Raw genomic sequence first — 16,933 nt, forward strand, 5'->3', positions numbered from 1 at the left:
CTCAGGCCTCCTGCTCTTTGGGTTCCTAATCCTCATTTTGTCGAGTGGGTCCCTTGCCTGGACTAATACTTCAGTCCTGGTTCTTGTCCCTCTCTGCACCCTTCGAAATCCCGAGCCATGACCTCCCATGGTTGTCCTCCTGGCACTTAAACCTTGGCAGGTCTGCTTGGCACTGCCCCTGGCACTTGATTTTTATTTGAGCCAGGGTGCCATATGGGAAACACAGCCCTACTCCTTCACCCGGGCACTTTGCTCTCCCTGGGCCCTTAGTCCTGCACCCAGAACCCTGACACCTGGCAGTGGCACTGGCACTCGAGTCTGCCTCCCTCCTGCTGGATCCCTTTTCCCAACCCTAACCCAACTTGGCCCTCCTTTCACCCTCTTACTGGCCCCCCTTCTCTTTCCAGGTCCCATTTGCGTGGTTATTGGTTCTGGATTCTCATTGGGGAAAGGGTGCCTTATGGGAAATAGAGCCCTGCCTTAGCCCCTTGTTCTCTCTGGGCCCTTGGTACTGCACCCGGAACGCTGACACCTGGCAGCGACCTTGGGCCTGGATCCTGCTTCTCCCCTACCAGATCCCAGATTCCGTCCATGGTTCTAGCCCTCGTTCCCTCCTGACCTGCGGGAGAGATGGAGAGAGCACGCCCCGATCAGGACAAGCCAAGAAAGGAGAGGGCCCACTGACCGCCCGCATCCAGCCCTCCCTCACTGGAGGACAATCAGACGCATCAGCGAGACCAATCAAAGCAGGAGCTCGTTTATTGAGAAAACACACACAAAGCTAATATAACATATAGGAGCCAATCAGGATAAAGGTCAGCAGGGTGGGGAGAGTTCACATGTAGACTCATCCTACAAGCAGTAATGAGTGACACAAGCTGTCCACCAGGACAGAAGGGTTCTGCGCCTATCCTAGAGGTGGTCCGATTTTTCATCACAACCTATGGTAATGCCTTCTGGCTGATCGCCAGGTGCCATCCTAGCCATGTGTGGCCCCAAGACTGGGAAGTGGGTAGCAGCCAGCAAGTTAGGTTTCCTCTTATCTGACACAACATGTCCCACATGTTACATCATGCCCTACATGTGTCCACTGTCCTGAGCCCCTTGCCCCAGCACCAGCCCTTAGTTCTCCATTCCCTGGCCTGTTTCTTCATTTGAGCCTCTGGTGATCCTTGTTGCCCAGGGCGTCCCTGGGCATTGACTGCTGGTCCCTTGCTTGGGCTGCTTCCCTGTTCCCCTTGATTTCACTGCACTGCAGACCAGTAGTGCTGCCCCCCTGCCTGGCCCCAGCCTCTTCTGCTCTCTCATGGTATGGGCCCTCCTCTAGGTCCCTTGCCTGGGCTCTTTATTGGGGTCTTGGCCCTTACCCCACTAGCACCCATCCTCCGGCCTTTCCCGCTGTGCCCTCCTTTGGCCCTTGTATTGTCCCTGTCCCTTTCAGGCCCCCTTTCCTCATCCCTTTCCCAGGATACTCACCCAAGCCAGGGGAGTGGACCTGGCCTCTTGACCCTTCTGGCTCCCTCGGGTAAAATGTAGCCCTGCACCTTGCCTGGGCCCTTAGGCCTCCCTCAGCCTGGGCCCTCCTCCCCCACCCTGGATACCCTTCAGTGGATCTGGACCTTGAGCCTGCCTCTCACTGAGCGACTCGCTCCCCTCTCTCCTCTCCCTGCCTCCCTAGGTCTTCCAGGGCCCTTGCACTTGGCTCTCCATTCCTGGACCTGGCTCCTTGCTTGAGCCTTGGCTGCCCTTCTCCAGGACTCTGTCCATGTCCCTGTCCCTTGATTCCAGGCCCCTCAGTTGTGCCACTTCTGTGCTTCCCCTCTCTTCTCCTTGTGCTGTGGTAACCTGGTACTGCTGGGACCCTCCATTCCCTCTGATTCTCCCTGGACTCCTCCAATTGGACCTGGCTCCCCTTTCACCCAGCAACCTCTGCCCCCGCTTCCGCACATAGGGTTTCCCCACACAGTGCCATACTTTGGCCCTCCTTGGGTCCCGGTCCCTCTCTGAGGATCTACTCACCTGTGGCAGAGGCGTGGAATTTGCTGGCTTCTGCCCCCTGAAAGCTCCCTATGGGAACACAGCCCTACCCCTAGCCTCCTTTGCTGCCTGAAAGCTGACACCTGGTAGTGGACCTGGGCCTTGAGCCTTCTTCCCCCGTGTGACTTTCTCCCTTGTTTCCCCTTTCTCCTCTCCCCAGCCCTGCCTGGTGTCTGGCACTTCGCTCTCCATTCCTGGCTTTCTTTAGGGTGAGAACATTTCCTCTAAAGTGCCCTTCTATCATGTTGTTCTGCCTCATCTCAGACTTGAGACAATGGGGTCATCTGACCATGGACTGAGACCTCTGCAACCATGAGCACAAAATGAGCCCAAATAAACTTTCCTCACCCAAAATATTCTTATCAGGTATTTTGGGCACATTGGTGAAAAATTGACTGGCATAACTTTATATATGCTTTGAGAGTGCACTCTTCCAGGAATTTGAGATCTAAGAAAGGAGTAGAAATATTTTTGCTTTAGTGCTGGAGGACAGAAGGATATCAATAAAGAAAAAGAAGTAACTAATACTGCTGCAGTCTTGCTGGGCACAAACCACGAGCCACTGAAGCAGGAACAAACTTTATTTCTGAACTCCACCAGCACACTCCACACATGCTCCCGAACGCCACGCAGCTCCTCCAGGAACCAGCAGCCAGAAATCCCTCCCCCTGCATTCCCCAACCAATGGGAACTCTTCAGGAATCCCCGGGAATCCCCACTAAAACTCCAAAGCAGTGTGAGAACTGCAAAGTAGTGGCCAAGTGGGATAGTAATGCCTCGCCTGTCAATCAATATTATTGGCAAAGTGCCAGGGGCCATTCCGACTCAGCTGTGGCTCTCAGCATCTCCCCCCTTTTGTTTAATTAAACAACAAGCAATGTGGCTTAGGGACAGTGCCTGTTAGGTTGTCCAATACAACATATGGTCCTTACCCGTTATCGGATGAGATGACCTCTAGGCGTCAGCCTTCTGTCTTAGGTTGGTACCACTGCAATTGGATCATACCCATCACTGAATACCGGTCCAGCATACAGCCATACTTGTGGATAGGCCTTTGCATCAGTGGGGAGGTGAGGTTCTTTGCCTCACCTCTGTTGGCCCCCAAATTTGGCCTTGGAGCCAGTGTGGGGGGGTGAGGTTCTTTGCCTCACCTCTGATGGCTCACAAATTTTAGACCATCACTAGCAAAAGGGAGGAGAATACAGAAATGCCACGATACTAAGCCAATTGATGGCTCCTTTGAAAAATTGTACCAAGGTGACACATCAGCAAAGATACTCCAGCATTACCACAATTCGCTGCACCAACAGATAGTTCACAATATATACAAGTGATACATACTCCAGGCAAGTTCTGCAAGCAGTTCAAAGCAGAGGAATCTATCAATATGTCTATTTCCTCCCAAAGTAAATCGACTCCTTGATTAAGCATTACTTGTTGAGTTATTATTCATTGATGCATCAGTTTATACAGTTTGTCTGTTTCTCAGTGATATTTTACAAAATATCAAAATGGAGCTAAATTTTTGCTCCAGTGAAATAACTGAAAAAGAACAATCATGTAAAGTAATTATATTGAATATATGGCAAACGATTCTGCTATGCTAAATGTGCCGAAGCCTTTAGTATCTAACTCTGGGAAGAAAGTGGACTCAATAAGTTGTATAAGTATAGCATCTATTTGATAAGACTCAAAGCAAGTGATGACTTTAATTTGCATCATAAACATTACACTCTGTAGTGTATAAGAGAATAGAGCATCTTGGTTTTAAATCAACACATGAGATGGTATTTCGTAGGTTTTTAAGTCCAGATATAAAAGTCTAATCCCTTGGATTGACATTTATGTTTCTTTTTGCACTTGGTATTGGTCTCCTGGGTTGAATTTTCACCCTGAGCTCTTTTCATATAGTCACAGTTTGGCATTTTTATTTCATCTCAAAGGGCTCCCTCTCTCCCTCCCCTTCTCCCTTCCTTCATTCCTCTTTCTTTCTTTCTCTCTTTCTCTCTTTCTCTCTTTCTCTCTTTCTTTCTTTCTTTCTTTCTTTCTTTCTTTCTTTCTTTCTTTCTTTCTTTCTTTCTTTCTTTCTTTCTCTCTTTCTCTCTTTCTCTCTTTCTCTCTTTCTCTCTCTTTCTTTGTTTCTTTCTCTCTCTTTCTTTCTCTCTCTCTTTCTTTCTCTCTCTCTTTCTTTCTCTCTCTCTCTTTCTTTCTTTCTTTCTTTCTTTCTTTCTGTCTGTCTTTCTTTCTTTTTCTTTCTTTCTACTGCACACAACTTTGATAGCTCCAGGATTACGATGGTGACTTCTATTGCCAATGCAGTTCCAGAGACTGACTTCTTCATGGACTCAAGGTACTTTCTTCTTCCTGAATCTTTTCCTCTGCTACATTTTCTTCTGGTACTCTAGAGCTCTGTTAAGTGATGTTATCCCCCCACCAAGGTTTCACCCAATTCTGACTGCTGATATGTTTTTGCTAAAACTACATGAGTGTTTCTCCTAGAGCAGCAAAGTAATGATGTTTGGGGGCAGTGTGAACCTGGAATCTGGAAAAGAGAGTTCAGATTCCACTGGGTATCCAGAGTTCTTGACTGTTATGGTGCTAAGTGAAACCATAAAGAGATGTTATGAGGTTAAAGATTTGAAATCATAATTGAAGATTCAGCAAAACAACAGATTGGGATGAGTAATAGTGAAGAAAAAATGGATGTTAATGAGGCAAAGACAAAATAAAGTACACAAGAATGGACACTTAATGCTTTTGAACATAATAATTATTGATAATTAGATAAAATCAATGACATTCACCCAAAATTAATTAGAAAAATGCTGAAAATTACAGAACTCTTTTCAAATTCCCTCAGATAAATATATAATACTACTAAGCTTTTTTAGTAGGAAACATAAGGCTAGCCTCACTAATGTTAGACACAAGGAAAGTAAAAGAAACACACATTTAAATGGCAGATTAGAAAGTGTTAAGAATTTTTATTACAGGGTCCAGGGATGTAGATCAGTGGTGGAGCACTTGCCTAGCATGCATGAGTCTCTGGATTTGATTCCTAATTTATAAAAAAAGAAGAAGGAATTGTCATTATAACCCATGTAATTAAAAAGTTGGCAAAAATACATTTCTCAATACTGGTTGTTTGAATGAGTTTGGTAGGATAGTTGAATATGCAACAAAGCCATTTATACTATCAATTTTAAATATACTATACTGTTTGACACAGGAATTCCACTTTAAAAAATTTGTTCCATAGATTCAGTCCCAGAAAACAAGAAACTCTATGAACAGCAACAACAACAAAAATAGTGTTCTTTCATTGTACAAGATAAAAAAGATTCACTTAGTTAGAAACAAGGCAATCTTTAGAAATCAAACAGAATTGATTGTATAGAGGTTCTAGGACATATTAAATGTCCTTATAAATCCAAGAGGTAGACAGTATTAGAGATTTCTACATCTATGTACATGTTTATAGTAATGAAAACATGGCTTCCCATTGACATGGAATCATGCAGATTTTAAATCCCTAAACAAAAATAATGATACTACACAATTTTACAGATTTTGTGTAGGACCTTTAATCTTTCACTTTCATTTCTTTCTGTGTCTTCCTGGAAATTATTCTAGTGAAATGAAATTTAAGTAATGGCTTTTTTAGCAAAATATTTGTAGAATCACAAAAACTACAAAAATATTGAGATTTCAGTCTGCAAAATGGATGCAAATAATATCAAAAGTAATTCAATTAAGAAGCATATTAAATTATGAAATAGATGCAAAAGATACTGAAGATTATTAAAAGACAAACTTTTAAACCATAGAAAGATTAGTTAAGGTTAGTTAAAGATTAACCAAGTAAAAGTGTCATAGTACATTTAAATGGAGTTCTAGTCAGGACATACCTTCTTTTCTTCCTGGTACAACCCTAACTCAGACTAAAGCATTTGGCCTCTCCCTGTGCTACTTGTCAAAAGCTAAGCCTTCCTCAGGCTGAGGAATTGGAACAGAACCTGTAGCCCTCTGCCCCTTGTAGGGACGCACCCTGAATCTTGGGCCCAGGCACACTTGAAACTTCAGAGATTCATTCCTGCATTGAAAAGGCTATCAATACATTAAATTAAAAATCCTTTCACTATGATTTTAAGACAAGATGTTAAGATTATATATCAGATGATATATTAGGTATGTGAGTTAATTGTTTTCTTTTAGTTTTACAAGAAATGAAAACAATTTTGTAGGCCCCTAAAGTATTATAAGGCCTTAGGCACTTTGCCTAGTGGGTAAGTGAATCCTACCTGGTATCCTAGGGATTTGTGTTAGCAGCAGCTGGGGCTCTATCTCTAGAGAGGCCAAATTATAAACCCACTTCAAAGCAGAATTCACTTGGTCCTGCATGGTTAAAATGAAACTTTGTGAAGGAGTCTATGCTTTTGTGTGCGTTCTCTGACTCCCAAGGATAAAAACTCCTCCTCCTTGGATCTTTGTGACAAAAATTGTGAGAGTAAAATCCACACTGGCTTCTTTCTCTCAAACATAGAGATTTCTTCATGTATCAAATTTCTTCATGTATCATTTTCAATTCAAGATCATGAGACTCTTGCTTGTATTTCAGAAAAACAATACCATAGAGAAAATAAATGTGAACATTATCTCCAAGGAGATTCTTGCCCTAAAATTTAAAAAAAAAGGGGGTGGGGGAGGCTGGGGTTGTAACTCAGTGATAGAGCACTCACCTAGCACATGTGAGGCTCTGGGTTAGATCCTCATCAGTACATAAAAATAAATAAATAAAAATAAAGGTATTGAGGCTGAGGATGTGGCTCAAGTGGTAAGCTTGTCTGGCATGCGTGAGGTGCTGGGTTCGATCCTCAGCACCACATAAAATAAAATAAAGATATTGTGTCCACTGAAAACTGAAAAATAAATATTAAAAAATTCTCTCTCCCCCCCATCTTTCTCCTCTCTCTCTTTAAACAAATGAAAATAAAAAATTAAATTAAATTAAAAATCATTTCACTATGATTTCAAGACAAGATGTTAATATTATATATTAGATGTTATATTAGGTATGAGAGTAAATTGTTTTCTTTTAGTTTTACAAGAAATGAAAACAATTTTGTACGACCCTAAAGAATTATAAGGCCTTAGGCACTTTGCCCAGTGGGTGGGCATGTCCAACTACAACTAAAAAATAAATTTTAATTTTTTAAAAAAGCATAATACCTTTCAACGTAAGATTTTGAAATAGAGTTAGTGATTGTGAAAGTTAGCCAGCTTTGTGTACTACCTCTATGCAATTGACAATTATCAATTCCTAAAATATCTATAATTCCAGCTACTCATTAGGTTGAGACAAGAGAATCACAAGTTCCCATCTAGCGTCAGTAATTTAATGAGGCCACAAGCAACTTAGTGAGAGTCCCTTAAAAGATAAAAACAGCAGAGGATGTAACTCAGTGTTAAGGTGCCCCAGGTTCATACCCAGGTACCAAGAAAAAAACTCAGTTTAATGTCATTTTTTCTTTTCCTTTCTATTATTTTATTTTGCCAGCATTATTTTTATCATGTGCTATTCTATGTGTTTCTTTTCATGATTTTCAATACTGAAAGCATAATTTGTATAAAGACTTCTAGATAGTTCTAATTTTGTTTTATGCCAATTTAACCAAAAGTAAGTACATTATGACAATGCTAATTATTTGGCTAGGCAGTGTGTGTTTGAGTGTGTGTGTGTGTGTGTGTGTGTGTGTGTGTGTGTGTGTAAAACAATGAAAACTTTCTCAAAAATGAAAAGATGTCCTTTTGTACAACTACTTTTGTAACATATAAAATTTCCCAATGTCTGGAAATGTTGGGAAGTGGCATATGTGGTCATGTCTCATCGTGGTTTTTTTTTTTTTTTTCTTCCCCTTGGTGGTGCTGGTGATTGAATCAAGGGCTTCACATATGGTCAACAAGGCTTCTTTCCCTCAGCTCCATCTCTAATTTTTTTTTTTTTTTTTTTTAGATAGGGACTTCCTTATTTACTGTGGCTGGCCTTGAACTTGTTTCCCTCCTCCCTCAAACTCTAAGTCCTTGGGACTATAGGACTGGGAGCCTCCTGCCTTTATTTATTGTGGAGCCTAATACTCTCATTGTCCCCAAGTTTCAAAAATCAACAAGGAGAGGGAGAGGAAGAAAAGCTGATTTAGACTTTAAGTCTTTAGAAGTAAGGGTGATCACATGGAATGTTCTCTTTTTATCTAGCCACAAAAACACTCCAACTCCTCTTTGACCCTCTATTCCCATTTCCTGTCATGGACAATTAACACTCAATTAAGCTGATGAGAAAAAAGACAAACAGGTCTGATCCCACTGTTCAGGAAGACTTAGCACCTAAGCCCCTCTAAATCCAAATACCTTTATCTAAAACCTACTGGATTTCAGGAAACAGGAAAATTTAAAAGCCTATGTCCATGTAATGAAGGCATTTACATCCCTTGAAGCTCAACCTAGTATATAGTAATTTATCTTTTTATTTTTTGAGACAGGATATTGCTTGCTCTGTTGCTCAAGGTGACTTCAAGCAGTGCTCCTGTCTGAGCCTCCTGTATAGCTTGGACTACTGGTACTCATCATGGCACCCTGCTGATGATAGCTGGCTAAAGCAACCTGAGCAAACTGATGTTTGCCATGTGACTCCACTGTCATGATGGGCAAAAGGTGCAACTTATGCAGTCCAGGGGAGAAATAAATAATGTCCATGTGCTTCTGCCATTTTCAATGCTTTATTCACTCAAATCATTCAATACAATTTTACTCTATAGGTTCTTAATCAAGGAACTGACAATCCTTAAGTTAGCACTTCAATAAACATAACCAACTCACAGCAAACAACTCTAGATTAATTCTAAGCACTAAAATCACACTTAATCATGACACGCTCTGATAGAAATTTCCTCTGCATGCTAAGCTTAAGTTTCCGATCAAAAGTCTCAAGCCTTGGGCTCTCAGTCCAGCAGATGAACATTTACTTTGACCAAGGTCATCAGGTCAGAAACTAAGGCAGGCTTCTCCTGGGGTGGAGCTGATGGCTGGCTGAGGAGGTGGTCATAGGGAAAAGTCCTTTTCTCACTAGAGTGAAGAGGCTGCTGTAGAATTTGAGAGAGATGAGAACAAGGCAGAGGATCAGGCAGATGAGAAGAGTTGGGATGTCATTCTAGGTCCTCATCAGGGTCTCAGGCTTGTGTGCATCAGTGTCAGCTGGCTGAATGTCTGTTCATTTGCTCCATCATTTATGCTAAATTTGGGGGCTTGTGAACACCCTTTCAATTCCTATCAGCTGCAACCAGATTTCTCAGTGACATCATTTGCTCTGGGGTTAAAGCATCTGGTCTATTTTTCCCTACCCTGATTTTTTTGCTTCTTGCTCTCATCAGAGTGAGTGTAACATAAGAGAGACTCAACTCTGAACCTGACAGGGTAGGAAGAAGTGACTAGTTTGTGTCTGAGGGCCATACTAGAGGGCTCTGTAGGTAGACATGCCTGGTGAGACTGCAGGTTTCAAGCTGGAGTTTTAAAATGGAGTTGCTTAGGCTAAGGCCTAAGGCCATCCTTACACCCACCACTAGACAGAGACTACCAGGGCAGGATTCTGTAACTGCCTGGACATGCCAAGCTGATGTCTTGGATTCCTTGGTTGTCAACAAAGAAAGCCCAAGACTAGAGATTTCATTTGGTCTTCTTTCCTAAGTAATGTAACTGGAGACCATTTAAAGGACACTTATTGATCCTGGTTCACTCCAGAGTTCAAGAAGGTCACATTCAGTTTTGAAGAAACACCAGCAAGTGGCCACTCAACTACACACTCTGTTAAAACCCTACCCTCATATCTTCAGAGATGCCCTTGGGTTCAGCCCACAGCTCTGTCCTGGGTAATTGTCTCCTTCTTGCCCCAGACCCATCTATACAACTCCCCATCCTGACTCACTCCCTCAAAATCAATAGACAGTAGTAATGAATTACAGTAGATGGGGTAGAGAGAGAAGAAGGGAGGGGAGGGGAGGGGAGGGGGGATAGTAGGGGATAGGAAAGGTAGCAGAATACAACAATTACTAATTGGGCATTATGTAAAATTGTGGATGTGTAACCGACGTGATTCTGCAATCTGCATTTGGGGTAAAATTGGGAGTTCATAACCCACTTCAATCTAATGTATGAAATATGATATGTCAAGAGCTTTGTAATGTTGTGAACAACCAATAAAAAAAATAAAAAATTAAAAAAAAATCAATAGACAATGAGTGAATAAAGGAATGGGTTTAATTATCATGAAAAATTCAATCAGATTAGAAACTATTAGAATTCTCAGTCCATCTAAAAGAAGAGTTCCTTATCAAATTAATTATACAAAGATTTTTTTTTCTTATTGAGTAACCTTTAATTCATTCAGGAGAGAAAGAACAAAATAAGAATGATCAGCACAGCAAAAGCTCCTAGGCATACAGGGCACAGTCCCAGTGCATGAGTCCACAAGGACAGAATGAGGGTCCCCAATGGAGTCCTTCAGGCTCCTTCCAGGGCATTGGCTGATGGGCATTGTACTGCAAGGCCTCCTCCAGGCTGGGATTCCTTTCTATTCTGGGTTCCTCTGGAATATAAGCCTCGGTTTTCAGCAGCTTCCAGGGATGAGCTGGGCTCCAAGAGGCAGCATGAGTGTGTGTCTGTCCAATAGCCCAGGCACTGGCACTTCCTGTTCAGGGAAATGGAGGTTCAGGGCCCATTGAGCCACACTGATGGTAGGGCTTGCCTCTTCTTGAGGTGATTGGAGCTCCTGAGTGGATTCAGCCATTGGCTCCTGGATGCTCAGGTCTAGACCTCGTTTTTGGCCCCTCTCAACTCTCTGCTCCTATGTAACAACATATTCCTTTGGTACACTACTCTCAGATCCCCAAAGACAGCTCCCTGTTCTGTGTAGGCCCAGTGAGATAGTTAGCTTACCAAAAAATTTACATCTCCACAGCTCTGGAGGTACTGGCAGGAGTGGCGGCTCAGAGCAGGAAAATTATCCATTGCCCAGGCCCATGCCTGCTCTGGGTTCAGGCTTGGTGGTATGTTGGTCTCTGGACTTGCCCTCCTGGGAGTCAGGGATCCTGAGATTGACAGAGGGACCCCCATAGTTTCAGCTTCCCTACCAGGCCAAGGTGTGTTCCTGGACTAGGAAAAGGAGCAAATGATTCAGTCTGGTATGGACTGCACCTTTTTATAGTGGTCTGTCTTGTAGCTGACCTCAGAAGACATATCCAATCACTTTCCTGGGACATTCATTTGCATCACAAATTGATTGAAGAACCTGATAGGATTAAGGTGCAAATGGACTAATCCTGAAGGCATTGTTGAAATTGCTTGGTTTTGATTGAATTAGATAGTGAAAAGGTGGGTGGGTGTGGGTGGCAAGGCAGGCTCCAGTCCTTGGCAGTTTCAAATCAGTATCAAAATTCTCTCCCTATTTCAGATAAAGGTAGACAAATTAGCTAGGCATAGGGATGCACCACTGTAATCCCAGTGTCTTGGGACACTGAGGGAGGAAGACCTTGAGTTCAAAGTCAGCCTCAGTAAGGGTGAAGTGCTAAGGAACTCAGTGAGACCCTGTCTCTAATAAAATACCAAAAAAAAAAAAAGAAAAAAGAAAAAAGAAAAAAAAAGAAAGAAAGAATAGGGCTGGTGATGTGGACCCATTCCTGGTATCCAAAACAAAAACAAACCAACCACATAAAGTAATGACTGTGTCCAATCCTGCATCCCATTTTATTTTTTCCACTCATGCTGGTGATTGAATGTTAGGCTTTAAACCACTGAGCTTCTTCTTAGCCCTTTTTATTTTCTGTTTTGAGACAAGATCTGGCCATGTTGCCTAGTATGGCCTCAAACATGTGTTTTTCTTCCCTCAGTCTTTTCATTTGCTGGGATTTCCTGAATGGGTTATTGAACCCAGCTAATTCTCCCCATATGTGCAGGGATTGCCTGGTTTTAGAGACCAGACTCAGTGGTGCTGGATCATAGTCTTAAGACCATAAGCTAATTCATCCTGGAACTGGATGGAGAAGCTAAGTTTTAAAGCATCCATGGCTAAGTAGGGAAATGAGTAAGGGGAGCAGGTTGTTTTGAGAAAAGGAGAGTCCTATGGCTATTTTGAATTGTAATTTTTCTTTTTTAAAAAAATTATACATGGACACATTTTCTTTATTTCTATGTAGTGGTGAGGATCAAACCCAGTGCCTCACACATGCTAGTGAATGCTCTACCACTGAGACCCAACCCCAGCCCCTAGAATTGTAAATTTTCTATTCTATGCCTAGATTTTCTGCATTAAAATGCATCTAAATTTCCTATGATTTTCCTGTCTAAAGGACAAATCAATAGAGTTAATCTCACATTATCCATAGTTTGCACCCCACCCCCAGAATCCTAATCTTTTCTAATGTAAATAGGAGTATTTTATCCTAAGTTGTTCCTCTTTATCTACTTTCCTTTTTTTTATAGCAATTCATCCCTTTTCTATTTTATTTAAATGTATATTTAGCCAGCTCTGCTGCAGCATGGATGTAATCTGAGTGACTCTGGAGCCTGCAGCAGGATTTAAAATTCAAGGCCAGTCTCAGCAATTTAGAGACATCTTCCTTTTTCTTTTTCTTTTTGTTGTTTTTTTTTTTTTTTTTGTTTGTGTTTCTTTTTTGTGCATGTGTTTGTTTTCATGCGTGTGTATGCATTTTCTTCTTCTGGTTTAGGAAACAATTCTTTTTCAGTAAGGATCATCTCAATGGGGCAGGGTTAATCTGGCCATGAGCTCTATAAATGTGGCAGTATATCTAGGTTCTTTACTCATTGGATACATTAAATGACCAAAAAACTCATATCTAAATCCTCAAGTTTAGCATTACTCTTCCACATTTAAAGATGTCTGCCAAAATTGAGTACTTTTTTTGGTCTATGGACCCTATGTCAGCTCTACTATTTAGAGACACCAATCAACTCTACCATTTTAACAGTGGAAAGGCACACATTTTTTGTTTACTTTTGAGTTTTTGGTTACTGATGATTGAACCCAGGGGTACTTAATTCTTAGTTAATCCTCTGGTCTTTTTAAATTTTCTGTTTTAAGACAGGGTCTCAGTAAGTAGCATAAACCCTCACAAGGTTGCTGAGGGTGGCCTTGAACTCTGGAATCTCCTGTTTCAGTCTCTATTGCTCCTGGAAATACAGAATGAACCACTATGCCAACCCACATTGTATATTTAAAGTGACATCTTTCAGACACTTGGTGGTCCTTTGGATATGCCTACCCTTGATGACTTGGCAGTTACCTTGTGTTTTAATAGTGAACACAAAGATTTAAACCTCATTATTTTTAAGATTTTGTAGGATTTTATGTATCAAGACAATATTGAACCATTTTTTCAGATCACCTTGGACAAGTTATAGGAAGAGGAATGATTCATTCTATAGGTGATTATATTTTCATTTGATATAAAAAGTTTCAGGAGACATATCTAATTTTATTAAGAATGAATTTTTAACATTTTGTTTTTATTTATTTATTTATTTATTTATCGTGGTAGCATTGGTAAGTGTACCCAGGGCCTCTTGCATGCCAGGCAAGAACTCTACTACTTATCTGCAATCAAAGCCCTTCTTTGTGAGTTACTAAGATCGTTTTATGTACATTTTACCTGCAGCTTTGAACTCTGACACAGTAGCCTCTGATGTGCTTTAGCATATTCTACCTCTCCATTTTCCTGCAGTGGACATTTGTATTTCTGCTGTCCCCTATCACCACACATAATTGTCCCTATGCACCTGTGGGAGAATTTACCTAAGGCATATGCCCATAAACATAACTCTTTCCTCAAAAGAGTATTACCTGAACTTTTCTGAGCATTACCAGATTGTGTTTTAGGGTGAACACAGCATTTACTTTCTAACAGTAGTCTTGTGCAGTACTGCATGCACACATTTCCCACAAACACTTGAAGTGACCCAGTATTCTGACATTTGCTGGGGTCTTTGTGGCTCTGAAGAGGTTTGCTTTAGGCTTGATGCCTCCTGATCCAGTTTTTTCTAATTTCTTAAAGTCTCTTTTTGTGTGTCTGTTGCTCTGTGTTTTTGAAACATTCTTTGATGTTCAGTCTTAAATCTATCTTTGCTTTTTGATCAGATTATGAGTTATTCTCATCCCTCCTGCTTAAACTAAGTGTGTTCAGTTTCTGTTCCTAAAGGCAAAAGGAACACAACTGTGCATTAACATTCCTCTTGCTGCCTTTTAGCCTGTTACAATCCCTTTTATTTTTAACAACCACAAAAGAATGGACTTAGGTTTCATTCATAAAATATACATTTTCTCCATAAAAAAGTATTAAAATATTCTGTTTTCAAGATGTTCTTATCAAGTTAGTTTAACATTTTTATTTCAGCAAAAATAATGCCTTTCAAAATTTTATGGATTTTTACAGTTTTCCTTTCATATAAGCTTTTCAATCAAGAAATAAAATGTCTAAACAGACATTTTTATATTTTCTATATATATATTAACTGCATTAACACAGAGATCCAGAAACCAGAAGCAGAAGTTTTGCCCTCTAAAACCTCCTCTCCATGGTGGGTATTAAACCATATCTGAGTGACATTAATCTGAATGGGGCTAGGGTCTGGGAGAGGCTATGCTGAGCAGGGGCAGCTGTGTGAAGGCATTAGAAACTGGAGACTTCCAGGCTCTTCCTTAAGTAGATGCAGAACAAAAGTACTATCCAAGGAGACACACTTCCCACTTAAGGAACTCCTGCCACACATTCTTTTCTATACTTGGATAGATTTGTTTGAGGCCAACAGCTGGGCTCTTTTGCATTGTTCCCCCTGGATACCTTCCATACCTCTTCCCACCAAAGCAAGAGGAGCCCTTCTCTAAGACTCTGATATCAAGTCCATAGGACAGCTCAGAATCAGAGCTTTGTCCCCAACCCCATGCAGAACTCCTCCATCTCTGTTCTCTCTATTCTCTCTTCATTCTGTCTACGGTTGAACAAGAGAATCAAATATTTATGAGGGTCTATAAAAATAATATCTCTTGCCTTTTAGTAAGTAAACAAAGAGACATGTGGAAGAGAGAAATCTTACATTTGTCTGAAAGGGAGAATAAATAGAATCCCTCAGATTGAATACTCAGTACTTGTAGGACTCAGTGATCATGGCCCAGGGTTAAGACCAGCATGTTTCTGGGGAGCCTCTTTCCAGGACTACATGGATGTGACCAAGAGAAGCTGCCAGGACAGGTGACTTCATGGTTGCTTTGCAGCATGGCACTCTCCTGAGGCTGAATTTGAGTTCTTCTGTGCCATGAGCATCGGGTTCCAGGCAGGCAGGTAGGAGGAACTAGGCCTGTTTCTTAGTATCTGTGATGTAGGCAACTGACCATGACAAGGACAAGCCCAATATAGCAGCCCCCCATGGCCTAGAGAGCAGTTCCCAGTAGAAATGTAGGGGAGTAGCCATGGCCTAGAATCTTCTGAGCTCAGTATCAAAAGCAACTGGGATCTCAGTGTCACCTCTGCAGAATTCAGATCCTGCTTCACACAGGAGTAATGGCCCATGATTTTGGCTTCTAGATCAGGAGAAACAGTGTTAGGGTTCAGAGAAGTGGCAAAAGAGTGGCTGTTAAGCATTCAGATGCTTATATATGGCTCTCTTGCAGAATCTTTTTTTTAAAAAAATTTTTTTGTGTTGTTGGACACAATACATATTTTTTATTAATTTATTTTTACATGGTGCTGAGGATCAAACCCAGGGCCTCACATGTGCTAGGGGAGCACTCTACCGCTGAGCCACAACCCTAGACCTTCTTGCCCAATCCTAATGTAGAGTTCATTATGTTGGGTGATGATGGTACTCTTGGAGGCAAATTGCTTCAGAAGGCTGGGTCTGATGAACTTCAGTGGAAAAACAATCATCTTCACTTGACTTTTTTTTTTCTGTATATCTAAGAAGAACAAATCAAAAAAGCAAAACAAAAAGAAAGGAAAGCAATCATCTTGAATGAAATTATAATAAATCAAATGGCATCAGTTATTAATTAGATTTAAGGTTAAAATATTTTACAAAGGGTTACTTATTGTGAAATGCCAGTCTCTCTGTTTCCTTTACATACGTGATATCCTATGTCACATAGCATTTCTTCAGGGCATGTACCTTCTTCTTCTACAAAGGCTTAATTCACTATTCCAAATCGAACCACAGGCTATGCTCTAGCTGAGAATGAAATTTAGGACCTCTTGAGGAGGACTGTTTGAGAGAAGATGAAGATCAATTCTTCAGTCTTCCCTGGAATTATCAACTGCCTGTTTTGTTTCTGTTCAGATGAATTTCTACAGTAAAAGGACTAAGGGGAAGAGAGAGGTGATGGGAGGAAAGGAAAGGAAGGGAGGGCAAGCTATAGACTTAAATATCAAGTAACTAGATACGGTTCAGATTCAAATTCTTGTCTCAACTTATAATAGATTTAAGTGACATTTAAGTTTTCTAAGCCACAGGTGGTGATGATTGATTAACCTGTGAGTGAGAACAAAATTGTTAATTTCAAAAAATAGATTTCAAAAAATCATATAGGTCATTCAGGCACAGTTGTCTCATACACCTGTAATCCTAGCTACTAGAGTAGCTGAGGCAGAAAGAGTAAAATTTGAGGCTTGGCTGAGTAACTGAAGGAGCTCCTGTCTCAGAATGATAAAAAAGGCTGGGGATGTATCTCTGTTCTAAAGTGATCCAGCTTCAATTCTCAGTACTGAAGAAGGTAAAAGGAAATGTAAAGAAAGTGACAGTTCCTGAGACATAATACAACTAACAACCCTTTTAAAGTTATATT

Source organism: Ictidomys tridecemlineatus, chromosome 3, assembly GCF_052094955.1.
Source record: "Ictidomys tridecemlineatus isolate mIctTri1 chromosome 3, mIctTri1.hap1, whole genome shotgun sequence".
Taxonomy (NCBI): domain Eukaryota; kingdom Metazoa; phylum Chordata; class Mammalia; order Rodentia; family Sciuridae; genus Ictidomys; species Ictidomys tridecemlineatus.